This window comes from Terrapene carolina, unplaced genomic scaffold (genome assembly GCF_002925995.2).
Source record: "Terrapene carolina triunguis isolate 2854851 unplaced genomic scaffold, T_m_triunguis-2.0 Scaffold89, whole genome shotgun sequence".
Lineage (NCBI taxonomy): Eukaryota > Metazoa > Chordata > Testudines > Emydidae > Terrapene > Terrapene triunguis.
Genome location: NW_020664440.1, coordinates 11,876,803 through 11,896,219, shown reverse-complemented (window position 1 = coordinate 11,896,219; position 19,417 = coordinate 11,876,803).

The window sequence follows — 19,417 nt, the reverse complement described above, 5'->3', positions numbered from 1 at the left end:
TGCGCTCCAAAAGACGGAATGCAAAGATCTACGAGAAGATCTCTAAAGCCATGGCAGAGAGAGGATACAGCCGGGATGCAACGCAGTGCCGCGTGAAAATCAAGGAGCTGAGACAAGGCTACCAGAAGACCAAAGAGGCAAACGGACGCTCCGGAGCCCAGCCCCACACATCCCGTTTCTACGAGGCACTGCATTCCATCCTAGGTGCGGCCGCCACCACTACCCCACCACTGACCGTGGACTCTGAGGATGAGATATTGTCCGCGGCCGGTTCCTCGTCGGACATGTTAGCTGACGGGGAAGATGAGGAAGGAGATGAAGAGGACGATGCAGTCGACAGTGCTTACCACGCTGATTTCCCCGACAGCCAGGAGCTCTTCATCACCCTCACAGAGATCCCCTACCAACCGTCCCCCGCCGTTACCCCAGACACAGATTCAGGGGAAGGACCAAGCAGTAAGTGTTTAAAATATCTTAACATTTATTTATAACAGAACTTGCATATTTTAAATATTAACAATAGCTAAAGTGCTTTCAAGTATGTAAACTTTTATTTATAACAGAACAGGAAGATTTGAAATATTAACAATGGGTAAAGTGCTTCTAAACATGTAAACAGGAAAGTGCAACAAAACGGGAATCTGAACAAAGGGTATCATGATTATTGTGTCTTTGGCCGCTTCAATGTATAGTCCGAACCATTTTAAGAAAATTCAAGAATGTCCGCTTCATGATTACACTCCCCAAGACGCTCCACTCTTTTGTCCCTCCAAGGGCACCTAACTCAAAAACTGGTCGATGTGTCCGGGGATAGAGGCGAAATCCTCCTGGGAGAACTCCTCATAGGCCTCCTGCAGGTGTCTTTCCAGCCTAATTATCAGGTTCCTTGGCAGGGAGAGCTTATTGGGCCCCCCGTGGTAAGAAACGTTTCCCTGCCACAACGCCAGCAGGTATTCGGGGATCATGGCCTTGCACAGCATAGCAGCAAATGGCCCCGGTTTCTGCAGGCTGTCCCGAAGCATCTTCTCCTTCTGGCTCTCCAAGACCCTCAGGAGGGTGATGTCTGGCATGACGCCCTGCTTTGAATTAGGTAGGGGACAGTTAGTATTGGGACTGCTTGCCCGTTCCTTTACAGAACTGCAACCGCTGGTTTACAGCCACGCGGTTTACAGCCGCGAGGGGGTGGGACAGGGACAGAGTTCATGCTTGCAGGATTGCTGCCAGCAGAGACTCGCATTGCTTTCTATGTGAAAGGAGGCCAGTGCCACTCTTAAAGTTTTAAGCAGCCACAAGTCTACGGCTTACCATGTTTGCCAGCTAGACAAAGTCCGGTGTCCTGCCCTGCTCCTCAGCTCGCCACAGCAAGACCGCAGGCACTGTAGGCGAGGGCCGAAAATTCGACCTTGTCCTCAGTGCGCGTGTGATAGGTGCTCTGCATGGTCTTGTTCACAGAGAAAGACTATGTTCTCTGTTCACGGATACATTGATCTGTCTCAGGAATTCACTCCCTTTTTCCAATTCCCACAGCCACATCTGCCCAGAGGCTAGCGCACATTAGGAGGAGGAAGAAGAGGACACGGGAAGACATGTTTGCTGAACTAATGGGATGCTCCCGAGCCCAGGCAGCCCAGCAGACACAGTGGAGGGAGAACTTGTCACTAATGCACCGAGCAGTCATGGAACGCGAGGAGAGGTGGCGACAGGAGGACCAGCAGGCAACTCAAACGCTGCTTGGACTAATGAGGGAGCAAACGGACACGCTCCGCCGCCTTGTGGATGTTCTGCAGGACCGGAGGCAGGAGGAGAGAGCCCCGCTGCAGTCTCTCTCTAACCGCCCTCCCCCGCCACCAAGTCCCACACCCCCCTCACCCAAAGTCCAAAGAAGGAGGGGCGGCAAGGGCCGTTAAAACTTTCACTCCACCCCTGCAGACTGCTCTAGCACTAGAATGCTCATTCCCCAAAATTTGAAAAGTCCTTTCCTACCCACCTCACACAAGCCCCCGTGCAAGTTTCACCCCCCACGTTTAATGTGTGGTTCATAATAAAATATTTGTTCCTGTTCATTACTGTTTCCATCCTGTTCTTTTGGAGGAGAGTCTGTCTGAAGGGGGGGAAGGGGCTTGGTAATTGGACAGGACAGTCACCTTTAGCAGGGTACAGAGGCGGGGTCAGGTGCAGCATTAGGATACATACACAGTGCGGTCACTGGTTACCCTGGTCAGTCTTGGAGGTGGTTTTCATGTTCTGGGGGCGGGGGTTGCTCTGTGACTTTGTGGCGGGGGAGGGCAGTTACAGATCTTATGCAGCGGTCCTTATCCTGGCTCACAGATCCACGCAGCAGGGGATCTGTAACCCTACTCCCCCTGCCAGAAAGTCACATAGCCGACACATACACGCAGTCCCCCCCAGGAGTGCTGGCAGGCTCCATTGAAATAACCAGTGCACCAGTGCGGAGCCTGTCATTCCGGGAGTTTAGAAGCATCATTTGCATCAGAACACTAAACCCGCCCCCCGCCACAGTCTGCGTCCCCGGTTTAAAACATTCCCGCGAAAACAGCAATACAGACAACGGTGTTCATTAACAAAATAGAACTGATTTTATTTTTTGGGAAGGGGAAGGGGGTGAAGGGGGTATGTAACTGGAGAGGATAGTCAAAATGAACAGGGCAGGTTCAGCTTTTCTGTACACAAACTGAAAAGTCACAGGTTGCCCTGCTCACTCAGGAACCTAGCTTTCAAAGCCTCCCGGATGCACAGCGCATCCCGCTGGGATCTTCTAATCGCCCGGCTGTCTGGCTGGGCGTAATCAGCAGCCAGACTATTTGCCTCAACCTCCCACCCCGCCATAAAGGTCTCCCCCTTGCTCTCACAGAGATTGTGGAGCACGCAGCAAGCTGCTATAACGATGGGGATATTGGTTTCGCTGAGATCACAGCGAGTCAGTAAGCTTCTCCATCTCCCCTTGAGACGGCCAAAAGCACACTCCACCACCATTCTGCACTTGCTCAGCCGGTAGTTGAAGAGTTCTTTTTCACTGTCCAGGGCGCCAGTATAGGGCTTCATGAGCCAGGGCATTAGCGGGTAGGCTGGGTCCCCGAGGATCACTGTAGGCATCTCCACATCCCCAACAGTTATCTTGTGGTCCAGGAAGTAAATACCTTCCTGCAGCCGTCTAAACAGACCAGAGTTCCTGAACACGCGAGCGTCATGAACCTTGCCCGGCCATCCGACGTTGATGTTGGTAAAACGTCCCCTGTGGTCCACCAGTGCTTGCAGCACCATTGAAAAGTACCCCTTTCTGTTGATGTACTGGCTGGCCTGGTGGCCCGGTCCCAGGATAGGGATGTGAGTCCCATCTATAGCCCCACCGCAGTTTGGGAATCCCATCGCAGCGAAGCCATCTATGATGGCCTGTGCGTTTCCCAGGGTCACTACCTTTGACAGCAGTACCTTCACGATTGCCTTGGCTACTTGCAGGACAACAACCCCCACGGTAGATTTGCCCACGCCAAAGTGGTTCGCGACTGACTGGTAGCTGTCCGGCGTTGCAAGCTTCCAGAGGGCTATGGCCACTCGCTTCTGGACAGTCAGGGCTGCTCGCATGCGGGTGTCCTTGCGCTTCAGGGCAGGGGACAGCAACTCACAAAGTTCCAGGAAAGTCCCCTTCCGCATGCGAAAGTTTCGCAGCCACTGGGATTCATCCTAGACCTGAAGCACTATGCGGTCCCACCAGTCCGTGCTTGTTTCCCGGGCCCAGAATCGCCGTTCAACAAAATCCACATGCCCCATTGCAAACGTGACGTCCTCGGCGCTGGGTGTTGTGGTTTCTGACAGGCGTGTGCTACTCTCGGAGTTCAGGTCCTCACTCCGCTGCCGTAGCCTCCTCGCCTGATTTCTCTCTATCTGCCTCTGTGAAAGGTGCATGATGAGCTGCGAGGCGTTGACAACGGTCACAACTGCAGCGATGGTCGCAGCGGGATCCATGCTCGCGGTGCTGTGGCGTCCGCGCTGTCACTGACCAGAAAAGTGCACGAACTGATTTCCCGCCAGCGCTTTCAAGGAGGGAGGGAGGGCGGTAGTGACGATTGGATGACGACAGTTACCCAAAAGCACCCTCGAGACATTTTTTTCCCCCAGAAGGCATTGGGGGCTCGACCCAGAATTCCAATGGGCAGCGGGGACTGCGGGAACTGTGGGATAGCTGCCCACAGTGCACTGCTTCCAATGTCGACGCTTTCCCTGGTAGTGTGGACTGACAAAGTCGAATTACTGTCCTTGGTGTGGACACACACGTTCGACTTTCTAATATCGATTGCAAATATTCGATTTAACTAAAATCGAACTACTCTCGTAGTGTAGACATACCCTTAGAGAGAGTTAAATGAGTCTGCTCTACAGCCTTAGCTGACAGTCAGATGGCTTTTAGCTCATGTGGTAGAGGCTCATGCACTAAACTCACGAGGTCCCCGGTTTGATCCTGGGGTCTGTCGGCGTTACACTAGCTTAAACAGAGCTAGCATTTGTCCATCTACCTGCGTTGGGAAGCACACTCAAAGCTGCTGTATAGACATACAAGCAGGAGATGACTGGAAAGAATATTAACATTGAAGTTAAAACTAAAATCCTCAGATGAAAGGCACTATGTAACCACAAAGCATTATTTTCTCAGTGTTAATAATAATTACTAATGAATATCTAACCAATAAAACAAATCCTTTTTCTTGTGGAGAAGGCCATGGAGAAAATACAATTTTTTCAATCTATTTGTTATTCAGGATTATTCAGTAGTTGTAGTTTAAAATTTCAAGCTATGTTTCCTTTTTCTTTTTTTATTAGTTGGGCAAATCAGATGGTGTGGATTATGTTACCTGACTGAAACTTTAATGTTTTTGCTCAGGTTTCTGTCTAGGAGACAAGGCTGCTTTTGAAGTCACTTTGGGGTAGTTGGTATTTCTCAGCGTGAAATCCACTCCATCTGTCTAATCATCTGAGGTACTCTAGTATCTACAGGCCAGATTTTAAAAGGCATTTAGACCTGCCTAAAGATTCAGATAGGCATATAATCAGACTTTTAAAAGCACTATATACCTAATGCCCATTGAAATCAATGGGAGTTAGGCACATAATTACTTTTGAAATTCCTGCTAGGCCAAGAAGGCTAACGGCATTTTGGGCTGTATAAGTAGGGGCATTGCCAGCAGATCGAGGAACGTGATCATTCCCCTTTATTCGACATTGGTGAGGCCTCATCTGGAGTACTGTGTCCAGTTTTGGGCCCCACACTACAAGAAGGATGTGGAAAAATTGGAAAGAGTCCAGTGGAGGGCAACAAAAATGATTAGGGCTCTGGAGCACATGACTTATGAGGAGAGGCTAAGAGAACTGGGATTGTTTAGTCTCCAGAAGAGAAGAATGAGGGGGGATTTGATAGCTGCTTTCAACTACCTGAAGAGGGGTTCCAAAGAGGATGGAGCTCGGCTGTTCTCAGTGGTGGCAGATGACAGAACAAGAAGCAATGGTCTCAAGTTGCAGTGGGGGAGGTCTAGGTTGGATATTAGGAAACACTATTTCACTAGGAGGGTGATGAAGCACTGGAATGCGTTACCTAGGGAGGTGGTGGAACCTTCCTTGGAGGTTTTTAAGGCCCGGCTTGACAAAGCCCTGGCTGGGATGATTTAGTTGGGAATTGGTCCTGCTTTGAGCAGGGGGTTGGACTAGATTACCTCCTGAGGTCCCTTCCAACCCTGATATTCTATGATTCTATGATTCTAGGCACCTTTAAAGATCTGGGCCTGGACACCTCACTATCTTTTAATATATGTATCCATCTTCACAATGCCACTGCGAGTAGAGTAGCTATATTATCCCCATTTTACAGATGGGGACCTCAGGTAAAAAGACCAAGCCCAGCGTCACACAGAATGTTTGTGGAATAGCAGGAATTGATCCTCCTCCCCCTCCGGCCCAGCATGCTAACCACTGGGCCAGCCTTCCTATCCAACCCAATAAAGCCCTAATTGTGCTCTATCTGCGTAGAGTACAGAGATGTTGCTAGCCGCCACACAATCTGCAGACAATGAGCAGAGCTGCTGTGAGCCCACCTCCTACTTCCTCATGCCTGATATTCAATTGTAGCCCTTTTGCCTTTGTTAACTAAGCAGAATGGACACAAAAACAATATCTGTGGTACAAGTGTACAGGCACACATTAGTGGCCACTGCTTTATTCTCCTTTCACAAATCTAAGTATTGTGGAGGGCCTAATGGGGTTCCTTTATACCACTGTGGATCTCAGCCTTATTGCTACCAAATAATTCTCTTTCTAAAGAAACATGTTGGCATATGAAAGGGAAGATTACGTAATGAAAAGATACATAACAATAGTATAAAAATGACATTCTAATTGCTACCTCAGACATATTTTCAGGTACTAAGTGCTAGGAATTTACAAAGAAAAGAAGTTCATATTAGAAAACGAAATGTTTGAGGGCTGTGGAGAGGCCTTGATTTTACCATTCTGTCAAAAATGTCCAAGTGACCTTTTCTATATGGGAAATTTCTCCAAGGAAGACTTTTTATGAACCATTTAATAACACTGATTTTCTTCTCCTGCTTTTAGGATTAGATAATGGTCAGCGTGAGAGAAATGCCAAGTCCCTGTGTATACTTTGGAGATAACATGGGGCACATTTGAATTATATGTTGATGTTTTGCAACCTTGTTTAAATTTTCAGAAAGAGTTCATATTTTTAATGCGTCATTTGGCCATTTTCTATATTTTTTTGCCCCTGTCAGACAGAGCTATCCTCATAAGTGGCAGAACTCCAGTAATACACACTCAGTACTAGAAGGCAGGAAATAGACATTATATCGTTGCAATGGCAGAGAGAGGTTGGACTACTTTTTTTTTTTTAATTATTCCAGAATGAGAGGTGCAGTGTATGTTTTCACACTATCTGCACTTTGAAAATTTCATATATGTCCTTTTTGAACCAATTTATAGGTCATTGGTCTGATAATTTTATTATATGTCAATCCACATTTACACAAAGGCCAACATTTTCAAAACTGGCTGCATAAAACTAAGTCCTTAAATCCATTTTTAGGCACTGATGTAAAAGTGGTCCGATTTCCTGGGCAACTTCTATGGGAACTGTGGGTGCTGGACATCTCAGAAAGCCAGACCTCTGACTATGCATCCACATTTGAAAATATTGTCCCAGACAATATTAAAATATTCTCCTGAAAAGGTGTATGCAGTACGCCAAATACTGCCTTCGAAAACACCGTGCATCCTCTACTGAAGCCAAAGGAGCTGAATGAAGCAGCTGAAAATCCATCCCACTGTGATCTTGTTTTCATGTTTGTCATCTCAGCTGATATCAAAAACGTACGAGCAGGAGCAGAGTGAAGCTATAGGCTCAGCTCATTAGTTCATTAGGGAACAAGGAGTATTCTTGCCTCAGCTGTGCAGAGCAGTTGGAGCACGTCCTACTGAGCATTCATTATCAAAACACAGGTCATTTAGCTGCTGCATGTTCCAGAAGAGGAGGGGAAGACTTGTCTGGGGCGGGAAGGAGGCCTTCTGTTGATGTGAGTGGCCAACAGTCCCCCAGCATATAACACCAAGACAGTCAATCAGAGATGGTGCCCTGAGGCCTGGCAGATGGACAAGCAAGCCGTAAGCTAATCAGACCCCCAGGAAAACCAACTGTGTCGCACATACTCAGATATGCCAACAGCAAAAGATGTTAGAAGAAACGCTGTGGCATATAGGCATTGACAGAAGAGAGGCAGGGGACAGCCCAGGAAGGGTGCCAAGTGTCAGCAGTATAAATGTGCAGCTGTATCCCACCTATATTTCCAATAGCAGAGGGCAGGTCAGCACATGGAACTGGTATAGCTGGAACCAACAATAGCAGTGTGAGAGACAGCTCAGTATATATGTCGTGCCCAACCAATATTCTGTACAGGCACTAGAAAAAGACAATATGGAGGGTATTATGGGGGCTTGGAGAAGTGACTTGTTCCAGATAAAGAATATGGTGAGATGAGTGGGATTCTTCAAACCCACACATTAGTGAGGGAGCAAGGAATCAAGACTCAAAAACACACAGAGACTGCTGGACCTTGCATAATTATGCTTCACATGCATAATTCCCAAGACCTTCAAGTGACCCTGTCTAATAGCTATTGATTTCTGTCCTACCTCAAACATATTCAATCCCAGTCTCTGCTCACCATCACACACTCCCACCTGTGACTATGATGTAGTTGGGATTTGTGCTCTTCTGAGAGCCATCACAGGACTACCACACTATTCTCACCACGGAGTTCCCAACCCTCAGTGCAAATGGAAGGAGTGGATATGCATGTAAGGGATCCTTCTGAGATCTGTTGTGTTGATAAAGGGGTGTTTCCTGCCCAACAAGAAGTAAGATGTTAATAAAATCCTTCTTCACTTGTTAGAACATTGAATGGGTAAGTGTGGTTTGGGGTTTCCAATCAAGTTATTGCTGGTACTGCTTTTGTAACAAACGCCATTAAAAATCTTTACCATTTATTAAAGAGACAGAATAAGAAGGAAAAAGAATTTGAAATGTAAAGTACTAAGTAAGGCCTTCATTAAATAGTGTCTCCTATGCCCTTTCCCTTTAATTGTAAACAGCCTTTTATGGGGAAAAACCCTCTTTGACAGTCTTTTAGAGGTAGTTAAAGATGGTATTAACAGCCCTTTTCAGTAAAGAAGAGAACAAGTCAGTATAGGTAGTCTTGAGCTGTTGCTGACGTCCAACTTTGTTTCCTTTAAGACAATGCAAAACAAATGCACACAAGAGGGAAGGAAAAAGAGCAGCAAAGACAGAAACAGTTCTGTCTCTAGTGCTGACTTTGCAACCTTGGTGCTGGGAAACACAGATTCAGCAAGTGGTCTGATCAGTCACTCCAAGATGTGGCAAGCTTTTATTAGCATTGGCTGCTTAAGGCATTGTCTTACAGACTCACAGCTGTTGTTACAAAGGTTGCCTTGGCCAGCTGGGCCAGACTCTACTTAGCTAGAAAGCTGGGGAAGAAAATAAGAAAAAGGAGAAATAAAATGGGGAAGGAAAATGACAATGAGGGGTGAGAAGGGAGGCAGCTCATGTCCTAGGTATTAGTCAGGATTTAGCCAAAGCTGGGGGAGGAGTGGCAATGTCATTTAGTTCCCCCTCTGTGGCATGGTCTGGTCAGAGTGCCTTACAGTATCAGAATAACAAAGACCCAGTGGTGTTGTGGTAGATCTGGGGGTCCCAGGAGATGCTGAGGATGATGACAAAGTTCCCTCCTTCCGTTCAAGCATTCCGCTATTCCTTTGAGTGACCACCTTCCCATAAAAAGATTGACAAAAAATTGACAAATTTCCATTAAAATTAACAAATCAAAACACATGTTGGTGATTTAACCGTAAACATTTCCTCACTGCACTTCACTTGTTCAAGCTTTCCCCCAAACCACAAGGGACCAAATTTTACTTTAAAAAAATGAAAGCTGAAATTCTCCTAGAATCTCTTCATTTTAGCAGATAGGGCTTCAATGAAAATGTCAAACATCGGAAGAGTTCCAATAACATCAAGAGTTGGCAAAACTGCCCTTATCACTGGTCTTTTAATTTAAACAGTTTGTCCCAGTCTCAGTTTTTCTCTAATTTTTGTTAACTTTCATAAACAACTTTCACCAACACCACCCAGCATCCACATGCTAAACCTAGCAGCCCAAACTAGACCAAAGTATTGTAGCCCACAGAAGACTAGACTATTATGTGCCACAGGCAGAGAAAAGGAGGGACCAAGGTGCACCAGTTCCCAAGGCCCCCACAGTGGCAGGGAAGTAGCTAAGTGAGCTATACACAGATAATCTTGGCAAATGACCCACAGCCACACACTGCACCCCCCCCCCAGGTCACTGCCAATCTGACTGACCTGGGGGAAAATTCCTTCCTGACTCCACATATGGTGATTGGTTAGATCCTGAGCATGTGAGCAAGAACCAGGCAACAAAGCACTTGAGAGAGAGAATGATTGGTGCCACCTCAGAGCCCTGGCCCTCCCCACTTAGTGTCCCATCTCTGGACATGGCCATCCCTGATGCTTCAAAGGAAGGAGACCAAAGAAACCCAAATACACTGGTTGGACAGAGAGGTCCCTTCCTGACCTCTTCAGCTGGCCAGCTGAAACCCTGAAGCATGAGCTTTTAGGAACATAAGACATTCAGCAGAGCTGAGCTCCAAGGGTGCTGAGCCCGGCCCTCTATCATCAAATAATTGCATTCATAAATTTGTCCTGCTCTCTCTAAAAACTACAGTTGTTTGTTTGTTTGCTGCCACAACTCCTACTGGGAAGTTGTTCCAGAATCTCATTCCTCTGACAGTTAGAAACATTCTAATTTCCAATCTGAATTTGTTCATGGCTAAGACTAAGATTTTGTCATGGTTATTCTTAGTAAAAGTCACTGACAGGTCATAGGCAGTAAACAAAAATTCATGGAGCCCTGGCTCCAGAGCTGGCCACAGCTGCAGGACAGAGGCACACAGCCCAGCTGCAGCCCTTGCTAAGCCTGGGCGACAGACGGGGGGATGGGGGTTCAGGGCTCTGAGAAGCCACGAGGGGGGCACACGGCACCCAATGCAGCTGCTGGCCCGGGGCACGCAGCCCTAGCTGCAGCCTTTCCCCCTGCAACCCACAGGGCAAGGGCTGCAGGGTCTTGGTATAATATTCTGATCCTCTGTATTGACTATGTCTCCCAACTTTGTCTCATCAGCTAATTTCATTAGCACACTCCTACTTTTTATGTCAAGTTCATTAATAAAAAAAATTGAATAACATTCGCTCCAAGACCGAGCCTTGAGAAATTCCACCAATAACCTCTTTCCAGTCCTATAATACACCTTTCAGCACAACATTTTGCCTTTAGGCAATTCCTTATCCACCTTACAATTCTGTACTAATCCCCATCTTCTCAAATGATATTCCCATGTAGTACACTGTCAAATGCTTTACTAAAGTCCAAGTGTATTAAATTTACTGTATTTCCAGTATCTAAAAAAATCAGTTATTTTCTCAAAGAAAAAAATCAGATTAATCTGTATGATCTATTTTTGATAAACCCATGTTGCATTACATCCCTTTTACTGTTTACCTTCATGAATTTAATTATTCTTTTCTTCACAATTTCTTCTAAAGCCTTGCATACTATTGAGGTCAGACTAACAGGGCTGTAATTGCCTGGGTCACTTTCTTTCTCTTTCTTGACTATAAGTAAGGCATTAGCCAATCTCCAGCCATATGGTACTACCCCGAATAAATAGATGTATTAAAAATCCTTGCTACCAGATTAACACTCACATGTGCTAATTCTTTTGGAAATTATCTGACAAACCCTCCCCGCCCCCCCCCCAACCCCTCCAATTTGAGCATATTAAATTCTTTAAGTTTTCTTCCACCTCAGATGTGGTAATTTCCATTTCTATATGCTCACTTTCATCAGCTTTCCTGCCTTCGTGTGCCTGTTCCATATTATCACCCTTATTGAAAATCAAGGCAAAGTATTCACTTAATTTTGGTCATACCTAGATTATCTTTAATCTCCTTCCCATGCACACTGTAAAAATTTGTTTTGAGAATTTACTTAAAGGTTTGCTCTTTGGGACAGCTTGGTAGGCATATATTTATATATATAGGTGAGAGTATTAGCTCAGGCATGTTATTCCAGAATAACATACTTTATTACCACATAAATACAGTGCAGGATACTATAAATGGCAGACTAAAGCAGTGAGCAGGGTCAATTTCAGTTCCTTTTACTCTATTAAAGTTTCTTCAGGAAAGAGATTCATATATTTTGTTAAAACCAGGTGACGTGTCTATATCAGTGGAATAGTTTATTCCAGTTGTATGATACCAAAAGCCTGCATCCTGCAGACATCTTTAGAACATATTTTAATCAAACCGTTTGAATGAACAGTAGCAGCTAGCAGACTGCTGGGGCCGCACAGATAAATAATGATTGTTGCTAATAAATATTTACAACGTAATTATAGTGGGCTAGATTTTGCTTAGGCTCAGCCCTGTGGACAGTCCCAGGCCAGAAATGTGACCAAAAGAGGCACAATTGCTTGTTTGTTCTAAGGGAGTTTAATACACATGTAACTTTATTCACATGAGTAGTACCACCGCCTTTGCAGGAGCTCCACACTTTAATGGGCCCACTCACATGAGCAAAGTTGCACACTATGAGGAGTTTCATGGCTAGGCCTTGTGAACATTTTCTCAAGCAAATAATCCTATTGCAGTCAATGGGACTAATGGCATGACAAAAGGGTTTGTAGGATCAGATAAATATTTGAAGCTAGAATGAGAATAGTAAGGTATGACTAGAAAAAAATGCTTCCATTTGAAAAGTTTCTTCAAAAAGAGAGAGAGCAACAACACTGTATATCGAACTGTCCCCATGAAATGTTTCGTTTCCCACTAATCTGCGCTCTCTGATGGAAAACCAGTCCCTCGGAGAAATTCTGACTAGCTCTAACTGTAACTAATAGCAGCTTACCTATGACCAAAACAAAACAAAACTTTTCATTATGGTACCTTCCTGGTAACACTACACAAGCAGTACATCCATGAGAGAGTGAAATGGATTCTCTTCTGGCTCTGATATCATCAATATGAGATGCAAATTTCTAACAGTGAGGGTAATTAACGAGTGCAACAGTTTATCTGGAGATGTGAACATTTCTCCATTGCTTAGAATCTTTAAATCAAGATTAGATGTCTTTCTAAAAGACAAGTGATGTCAGCTTTCAAGATTTTATCACAAGTCTCATGATATTTGGCATGTATAGCTATATAGATACACACACACACACATTCTTTTGTGCTTTCTCCCAGGTTGCCTCTCATGCTTAGCAACTCACTGTAAATATCAACAAAACTATTTAAATAACAACAAAACTGTCCTCCTTCAAATCTCTCATTTAAACTCTTCTTTGATATGATGCTTAATAAAAACACTTGACAATAGTTAAGCAGCTGGAGTGCTGAGATCACTCAGATCAATATTGTTTCCTTGTGCTCACACCTGTTGCCTCTTGTCTCCAACTTGTAAGCTCTTTGGGGGCAGGGACCATCTTTTTGTCTTCTCTTTGTACAGCGCCTAGCATAATGGAGTCCGGGTCACTGACTGGGGTTCCTAGGCACTACCACAATACAAATAATGAATAAATAAGAATAATAAATGTTAAAACTGCTTGTGAATAAATGTAAGTTTGTGCATAAGTGTTTGCAGGATCAGGGCCAAAGGGAATTTTGCCTCTGTAAAGGCTGCTTCCAGCTGCAGAATCTTTATGAATTATAATGTCATACAGCCCAGAAAGAACCAGCCTAACATTCAGAGCCTTCTTAAGTTGCAGAAGTGGTACATAGAGACGTCATCTCTTTACATGTGACCTGAGGAAGTTAGATGACTGATTAGGTAATTAACATGGAAACTCCCAGCAGCACGCTTGCAGAATGGCTTTCTAGAATAGAACTATACTTTTGTTTTGTGACAAAATCTAACAAGAGAATGTCAGGATGTTCAGCCTCCCATCTCCATGTTATTTCTTTGTCTGGTAGACACTAAAAATTCAGATTACAGAAATCTGAAATTGCTATTAGCATGGAAAGGTGCCACGTGAACTGTAACCTACCTGCTGTGTCTGTAAATTGTCAGATACAGCACTTGCACTGACTATTCAAATTAGCTGAAAATAGTTTTGCTTATCTCTATTTTTAAATGTCATCTGTCATAAAATATTAAGCAACTCTAAACAATGTTCAGATGGCTTGTGGGGTTGTGCATGCAGTCAGATATCTGAGTTGGGATTTTGCGCTGACTGTGAGCTCTCCGCAACGCAGAAGAGTGGGAGCAACTCAGCACGTGCTTGCAAGCAGGGCTGGCTCTAGGATTTTCGCCGCCCAAAGCAAAAACAATTTTGGCCGCCCCCCCCCCGTTTTTTAATTACCCCACCCCCGGCCCCCGCCTCAACTCCGCCCCTTCCCCAAATCCCCAGCCCTGCCTCCTCCCCCCAGGCTCTCAAGCCTAGGAGGGAGGGAGGGGGAGACTCCGAGTGGCCGCGGCGCGGGCGCCGCTTCTCCCCCTCCCTCCCAGGCTCTCAAGCCTGGGAGGGAGGGGGGGCAGCGGCGCGCGAAACAGCTGTTTTGCGCGCCGTGGCCGCTCGGGATCTCCCCCTCTCTCCCAGGTTTGAGAGCCTGCGAGGGAGGGCGAGTAGCGGCGCGTGAGCGGCAGCAGCAGCGGAGGTGAGTTAGGGCGGCCGCGGCACATTTTTAGGGGCGGCATTCTGGCGCCGGCCATGCTGCCCCTAAAAATGTGCTGCCCCAAGCACCAGCTTGTTTGGCTGGTGCCTAGAGCCGGCCCTGCTTGCAAGGTTAAATGCAACGGTAACTTAATGAGACAGTCTCTTAATTTTGAAGTAGATAATAAACTGTTCTGATTTTGAAGCCCACTAGTGGATTTGATCGTTATATCAACACAAACAGTCTTTTTAAAAAAAATATTAATCTCAGTTTTGAAATTATTGGGTTTTACTCTGGTCTCACACTGATCTTCCTCTATTGACTACAATGGAAAACTCCTGATTTACTCCAATGGGTGAGGAGAATCAGAACCACCCTACTCTTAATCCATCTGTTCCTTTTTCAACGATAATTCAACGTTGCTATAACAGCTAGAGTTGCCATCTGAAACACTTGAAAATATTTCAGGCTCTCCATCTACACAGGTTATTTTGGACATGAAATTTGTTGGCTAAGGCTTACAGATATTCATTGGCTTTCAGGAAGTCTTCAAGGTAAACAGAGAGACAATGGCATTAAAAGAAAAGGTTGAAATTAGAACAAATGCTGTGGTTAAATATCTGAATAAGAGACTATCCACAGCAGGGCTAGTCAATAGGCAGACCATGAGCCAAATCCAGACTGCCAAATGCTTTGGAACAGACTCTGAAATCTGTTTATTTACTTATTATTATCATTATTGTTGTTTTTGTATTATTTTCTCTGGAGTCTGGACCTTGACTATACCTTGACCAAGAAATGTGGACCTTGACAACAGATAATTGATTACCCCTGGCCTACAGACTAAGTGTTCTGCCCCAATTTACATGGATTTTTAAAATTAATACACTATACAAAGCACCTTTGTGCAGTTAATACACTACACAAAGATAATAAATATACTAACTGCAGCATAAATCCTGGTTCTATATCATAGTGATGTCCCAGGAAATGGATCTGGATTACATCGGAAAAAAAAAAGTCACTGGTGCTGTCTCTCTCTCTTTCAAGGGTGGAGTAAAAGTTTCATTTATCTTCTCTGGAGCTGGGAGAGGACATGTACCAAACAGTTCCAAATACAAAGCAATGTTCCCGAAAGTAAACAAGTCAGGTTCCCCAGCCGGGTTTTTCCAGACTGCAATTCCCCTAGCATATGTACCTTAACTGCCCCAGCATTTGGAAGCAGGAAGCTAAAGCTTCCAACATTTGAATTACCCCTCTCTCATCGACAGGAAAGCTGCATTTATTTTGCTTCTCTCGTCCTGATTGGCCCCAGACTCTGTTTTATTCAGAGGCAAGATTAGGCTTGCTGAGAATTAAACCAAGACAATTAGCCCTGTCTTGTCTGGCCAATTGTTGTTAAGGCAACCCAACTGAGTCCCAGGTGTCAGGAATCTCTTAGGCTCATTTGATTCCCAAAAGAGCGTGAAAAAGGAATTCAAACAACAATTCTGCAGCATAGACAGAGTATAGTACAGAAAGAGAAAACAAGACAAGATGATCTTTCATACTCCACTTACATCACATTTATTCACTTAATCAAACCACGTACAAACCTGAGTTTTATAGGCTATAGAAACATCTATATACCCCACAAAGCACCAGACCATCCTGTCACATTCCTGAATATGGGCACCCTTCATGGCACATCTTATCCCTATGTATTACCAAACAGTATAAAAAAAGACGTGATTCATAAGTGTGCTGGTAAGAGATTAATCTTTATTTCCAACTCCTGGTTCAGTCAGCTGATATGAGTCCAGATTACAAAAGGTTATACCATTGTCACATACCAGGGATCATTGTCTATTGAGTCCTGTGTTTATTGTTACCTCTTCTTTTTGTTAAATCTTTTTGTTAAATCAAATGCAAATAAAGCCTAGTATCAATAAAATTAGCAACCATCAACAAGCACAGGTGATCAGTGGAACACACCAATAGAGATGGAAAAATTTTATGTTCTCAAAACAGTTTTGTGCCTGATTTGGCTTCTGAGGTGGATCTGCCATCTAAAGCCCGTGTTTTTTAGTGCCAGTGACTGGGTGACTTTTGTTACCTCCCTCTGTCAACAGCATTCTGGATGTCCTCAAGAAATAGAGACAGTGTCTGCCTTACTTTTGTTTAAATATCTTCTTTTCCTCCAGCATAACTGGTTATTGCATATAATCATGTTGTGGATTAACTAGATATTAATTTAGCACATTGGATGCCAATTTCTGTTTGAAATTTGCCCTTCTCTCCCACTTGACATGGGGTAACTGTTTGACATTTGTCTTGTTCACTATCCTCCATTCAAGTTTCCTGGCATATCTGTTTCTTGTAGAGGTGGTTGGAACATTTTCTGCAAAATTTCATTTTGTTGCCATATGCTGTTTCATCAAAGCTGAAACATTTTGTGGGGGTGTATTGGTTTTGACAAAGTTTACCTTGGAAAGGAGAGAGAGACTTTCACACAGCCTGGTGTTTAGGGCACTTACCTTTACATACACACCCCCAAAATGAAAATCTCTGTTTTTTGTCTGAAAATGGACATTTCAACACAATTCCATTTTCATAAAAACATTTGAAATGGCTTGTTTTCATGCCAATGTGGAACAAAAACAAATTCTGAAAATTGCTGTAAATTGGAATTGTCAACTCTAGTTTTTGTTATCTAATTTAAAGTCAATTTCTTTGACTCAAGAAGCATTTTAGATATTGTCATTCTGCCCATACATCTCCAGAATGGTGACCCTACTAACACATGGGACATGTAATCTGATATTGTAATTAATGCTTAGTATGACTCCCTTGAATTAATCGGGGATATTTTAGCAAGTTCTTTGCTATTTGCAGTGACTTTTCTGCTAATCCATTTAATGGTATTGAGTAATGGTTTGGTGCTTAGATATCAGAGTTCCTGAAATGAACCATATATGAATTAGGGTCAGATATCTGCTCTTAACACTTATGAACAAACTATGACTCACGATACATGGTAATGAGCAATTACATTGCTACTCAGGGGGTTATCCAACAGCTCAATTTTCAAAGAAACTGAGTATTAGTCCACTTAAAAAACGGTCATCTTTTCTATTTAGTTTAGATATGCAGGCCTTGCAGGAAGGGTGATCAGGAATCTCATGTGATTTTTCTGCCTTTTGTTGTATTTATTGCAAACTCCTCTCCCTGCAGTTCCTTCTTTTCACGTGCTCTTGAAAGTAGAGTGACCAGATAGCAAGTGTGAAAAATCGGGACAGGGGGTGGGGGGTAATAGGCAACTATATAAGATAAAGTCCCAAATATTGGGACTGTCCCTATAAAATCAGGACATCTGGTCACCCTACTTGAAAGTGTGTCCACTATAGGAAGTTCCTCCTTGGGCCTGTATTTCACATTTAATGAGGAGTTTTTGCAAGTTCATGCTAATTTATGGATGTGTAGGTGTCACCTCTCACAATGGTAATATAGTTTCCAATGGTTTATAATCTCTACCGCAACATATTTCTGCCAATATACATATGCATGAAGCTGCTCACAACCAAGCACAATTGCCAGCATTTCTTTTTCAATCTCAACATAGTTCTGTGGTGTTTTAATCAGTGCTTTAAAAGTGTATGCCAGGGGGTGACTAGTCTGCAGAATGACATCCCCCAATCCATTTGAGCTCACATCTGTTATAGGCAGCACTGGCTCTGCTGCTGATCAGGCCTTCCATGTCTATGGATGAGCATGATGTTTTGAGCTTTGCAAAATGTGACCTGTTCAAAATAAATATTAATCTTAATAAGAATCTGTTCTTACTGCTCTGCTCCTTAGTATGTGAATAGATTTCTTTTCCCTCTGGGCCTTTTGTGAAAGGGAATAGGTACACAATAATCATCAGTAGGAACAGTCAGAACATGTAAGCATGTTTCATGAAAAGTGCTGGTGTTAGTAAATATTTTCTCCATATTCAGTTTTGTAACAAGGAAAGGGATCACAGCCCGGGTCTTTATGCTGAGGGTGCACGTTACACAGTATTTAGTAGTGGAGAGGGAATGTAAACTAGTGCGAAGTGCTGAGGAGCTTTTTGGTCCCCCAAACCTAATGTGAGAGAGTCAGTCCATTGATACTGGTGTTCATAAAGCTGTCAAGCTATAATCAACTAGTGTCACTTCACATTTTGGGCCAAACTCGTTTATTTTAAATGGTTTATAGTCACCTACTATGGGGCTGAGTTTGACTGTCTAATAACTGAATAAATTGAAGAACTTAATCAGGTGATTTTCATCATCTTGTAGTATAAATATAAAATATTGTTCCTTTCCTTCCCCCTCACAGTCCCGCCTGAAGATGAATCTACAGTTTCAAACCGTGACAAAATAAATAAGAGTTAATACATAGTGACGGAATCTGTCAGGAGACTAGTATAATTTTTTTAGTGACAAAGCATTTTAACAAGCTCTGATATAACATCATTGCTCTGATAAATGTGAGAAAATGGTGGAAGTCAAACACAAAGGGAAGACAGATTTTTCCTTGTGAAGGTTGGTAAAATCTATACTGTATACATCTGAGAGAAAGAGAGACAATCTGTAGAAATTATGACTAATACTCTTGCTGAATTGATTAAAGAGCAACTTTACAAACCATTAAAGACATTGGATTCTATTCTCCCACCGCATGATTTCAGTATCTCCTGGTCAGATCCCTTTAAGGGCCCTTTAAGATTAGTCAGTGATGTAATATGCATTAGGTGATATTCTACCCCATTGAAATCAATGGGAGATTTGTTATTGACTTCAATAGGGCCAGGATTTCATCCACTATGTACAGGCAGAGGGGAACCCCATAAATGTGAATACCCTGCAATTGTATGGCTGGGCACAAAACATTTCAGAACTTTTTCAACATTTGAGATGATTTATGTCAAATCAATATGCAGAGCTTTTCAACAAGCCACTGTATACTTTATTGGTAACGGAAAAAAGCTCTCCTCAGATTAGTCATTAATTCTTTCAATGATTGCATTTTATTCAATAGGGCAGTATTGGTATAAAAAAGATATCGTGAAAATGTGCAATGAGTTTT